This window comes from Chrysochloris asiatica, unplaced genomic scaffold (genome assembly GCF_000296735.1).
Source record: "Chrysochloris asiatica unplaced genomic scaffold, ChrAsi1.0 scaffold00006, whole genome shotgun sequence".
Classification (NCBI taxonomy): Eukaryota; Metazoa; Chordata; class Mammalia; order Afrosoricida; family Chrysochloridae; genus Chrysochloris; species Chrysochloris asiatica.
In genome coordinates, this window is record NW_006408524.1 from 750,282 (window position 1) to 754,490 (window position 4,209).

Below are 4,209 nucleotides of genomic sequence, written 5' to 3' on the forward strand. Positions count from 1 at the left end.
AGTAAAACTATAGCATACTGGAATTTGTAAGTTGCAGCTCAAGTAGACCTTAAAGAGACACTTATAGCTTTAAATACCTATGCAACCAAAAAAAAAAAAAAAATTAAGATCAATGATTGAAACTTTTATATTAAAATATAAATAACACATTAAACCAAAATAAAGAATAGGAATATAAATAAGAGCTGAAACCATTAACATTATATCTTTTTAAAATATATATATACATATTTTTACAGCATTAGGAAGAAAAAATAGAGAAAATTACAAAAGTTGATTTTTGTGCCAATCCATTTTATTAAGGCTTTCCATGTTTTTTTCTGACACTCTTTCCATGTTTTTTTTCTGATGGAGTCCTGGTGTGGTGCTGTAGGATAAGCACTGGACTGCAAAATCAGTTTGGACCACAAGGTCAGTGGTTCAAACTCACTAGTCGTTCCTCAGAAACCTTATATATTCAGGGTCACTATGAGTCAGAACTGGCTCAATGGCACTTCAAAGCAAACACATTTTGTTAATACTTAAAAGAAATAATAATAAACTTACTACCATTGAGTCAATTCTGAGTTATAGTGACCCTCTATAGAGTGTCTGAGGCTAAATATTCATAGGAGCAGAGAGCCTCATCTTTCTCCCTTGGAGCAGCTGATGGTTTTGAACAATCAGCCTTGTGGTTAGCAGACTATACTTACCCTACAGTGCCATGATGGCTCCTTACATTGCTAATGTTGTTTATATTTGTTGTTAAGTACCATCGAGTAGGTTCCGATTCATAGCAACCCTGTAGAGGGTTGCCAAGAAGCTACTGGTGGGTTTGAACTGCTGACCATGACGCTCCAACATCACAGCAGGACTATTACTACTAGGAGTGTAAAACTGTACCATTCCCATCTCACGTCACCCCAAATCATCAATTTTCCTCTCAATGTGTCATTCTTTGATGTCTTGATTGTTACTGTGATGCTGAAAACTACATTAACAGTGTATCAAATACCAGCAAGCTCACCCAGGGTGGACAGGTTCAATAAATCCACCAGAGTAAGACAAACTAGGAAGAAAGTCTGTCAGCCTACTTCTAAATATTCCCCGATGGAAGGCTACTGGGTCATATCAGAATATAGTTCCAGAAAGTGCTGAAGGGAGAATCCTCCTAGGTTTTAAGGCATTGTACAAAAGCCACAATAATGAGCACAGTAATAAAAACTGATGATACAAAAGTAATGCTAGGACGCTAAGACCTGAAATTCTCATACAGTATGGTTGAGTGTAAAATGGTACAACCGTATTATGGAGAACCATTGCAGTTCTTTATACATACCTATGGCCAAACTTCGTCTCTCATACTTTGGACATATTGTCAGGAGGGAACAGTCGCTGGAGAAGGATATCATGTTTGGTAAGATGGAGGGTCACAGAAAAAGAGGAAGATCCCCAACGAGATGGATTGGCCAGGTGGCAGCATCGATGGACTCAAGTGTGGCAACAGTAGTGAGGTTGGCTTAGGATCGGACATTGTTTCGTTCTGCTGTGCATAAGGTCACTATGAATCAGTGCCAACTCGATGGCACCTAACAACAACATGGCCTCCAAGACATTTAACCAAGATATATGAAAATATATATCCACAAATAAGATTTGTAAAACAGATTTGAAAACATCTTTATCACAGGATTCACAATGTGCAAACTGTCTAAATGTCAGACTATATAGACTGATTTCATTTATATGAAATTTTGAAAACAGGTAAAACTGAAGAAGTCAGGAAACAACTGCTTTAGGGAGGTAGAGAAATTTACTAGAAAAGGGTGTGAGGGAACTTTCTTTGGTAATGAAAATGTTCTTTATCTTGTTTGGGGTGTTAGTTACTCATGTGACAAACTTATTTAAACTGAATACTTCCAATCATGCGTTAGTTAAACTACAATCAGACCCTGATTGTGAACTTCTAACATGGACAATGAATGCTCTCTAATGTCATATAAATTTGGCCTCATTTTGAAAAGATTGAGCCAACTCCTATTCATTTTGAAAAGATTGAGGCAAGGAGCTGGTTCCGACTCATGGTGACCCTGCATAGGGTTTCTGAGGCTGTAAATCCTTAAGTCTTCATCTGTTTCCCATGGAATAGCTGGTAGTTTCGAACTGCTGACCTTGAGGTTAGCAGCCCGACTCATAACCACTACACTACCAGAGCTCCTTATAAGGAACACTTCACCACAATGACCTTCACTTGCAGCATGTGCTAATTTTAAATCATTGAAAAGTCTCCCAGCCAACTGCACTGAGACCACTGCCTTCAAGTCCACTCGGACTCACAGGAAGCTCCCAGGTCAGAGGAGAACTCTCCAAAGAATTCTCGTCAATCTTTATGGAAACACTGTCTCATCTTTCTTCTGTGTAGCTGCTGCAGGATTCAAACCTCCAACCTTTAGGTTAGCAGTCCAATGCTTAGCCCACGGTGCCACCAGGGCTCTTCGCATGAAATCAAACAAAAATCAAACTCACAGCCATTGAGTTGATTCCGACTCATAGTAACCCTGCCTAGAATTTCCAAGGCTGTAAATCTTTATAGGAGCAGAAAGCCTCGTTTTTCTACTGAGTAGTGACTGAGCTTGAACTTCTGATCTTCTGGTTGGCAATCAAGTGCTCATCCCACTGCACCACCAGGATTCCTTTCTTGCACTAAAGCAAGACTATAAATAAGAACTATGTTAAGTACACCTGTTCCTCAGAAACCCTATACAGGGTTGCTATGAGTCAGAACGGACTTAACAACACTTCACAACAACACACCAGTTCCAACTGACTTACAAATTCAAATAAAAGACACAGGAATCGATCTCACTCCTTACCCTGGACTGCCTGCCTATGTTAATTGTATCTGAAACAACAGTAGGTTTGGGCAGCATTAGTTAAGAATGGAAGGAGCTCTGGACGCATAGTGCTTACGAGTCAGGCTGCTAACCTCAAGGTCAGCGATTAGAAACTACCAGCCGCTCTGCGGGAGAAAGATGAGACTATTTGCTCCGGTAAAGATTCACAGCCTTGAAAACCCTGTACAGGGTCACTATGAGTTAGAACTGACTCCACGGCACACTACGACCACCACCATGATTTAAGTATGCTGGTTTGAGAACAAATAGACCACATTTCACATTGAGTCTTTGCGATATAAGCCAACAAGTATTCCTATTACAGTTGAGTTCGTATATGCAAGGATTTATTCCAAACAGAACATGTTGGAACATGTTTCTGCAATCACTGGCTTGCTGCAGATAAGCTATCTCAGCATTACATTTGTCTTAATCCTGTTAGGGGTTCTTCAAAAATGTTCCAATCCAAACAGTGGCTTCCAAGGGCAACTCCTGGGCCCGTTCAGTTCAAGGCAGAGAGGTCAGCTGATAAGGATGACAACTGTTTTTGATCTTTGCTTGTTTGTTTCCAAAAGGGTCCTCTTAATAGAGTTTCTCAAAGAACGCAGGCCATCAGGAAGGCTTATTCTGATGAAGTTTTATTCTGATGAAATACTTATTCTGATGAAGTTTTAAGAAAGTTGAAAACTGCATTGCTGAGAGAAAGGACACGAAATTTGCACCAAGAAAAAGTTTTGTTTTCCATTATGACATTGTATCTGCTCATTCTCCAAGGGGAAACCTTACCCTGTCCACTCTACAGCCCTGAGCTTGCTTCTTCAAAGTCTTTTTTGTTCACCAAACTCAAAGAACTTTGGAATCAAATACTGAGTCCTTTGAGAGTGCCCAAACCCTCGTTTTGATGTAGTGTAAATTAAAGAACACAGAATTCTTCAGGAAAGGGGTACGATGGAACACTTCCCTCAGAAGTGTACAGACCTAGATGGAGGATTGTTGAGAAACAATTGCCTCAGATTTTGACAATTTGGTTTAATAAAGGGATCTACACTTCTGTTGCAAGAGTGTTTTACTTACCCTCATAATTGCCAACTCTAAGAAAAGTTCACTAATGTGAGTCTCAATTTCTTCATGTGTAAAGTGGGGCTGACTTACTGTGCTTTCTGTGCGGAATTCATTAACAGAATACGTAAAGCTTTAGGATAGCATTTGACCTAATAATAATCACTCACTAAACTATGGATAACATGACAAAAAATGGGACTTCCAGAACATTTTGTTGTGCTCATAAGGAACCTGTACATAGCAGGTATTCACACAAAACAAGGAGCTACTTAAT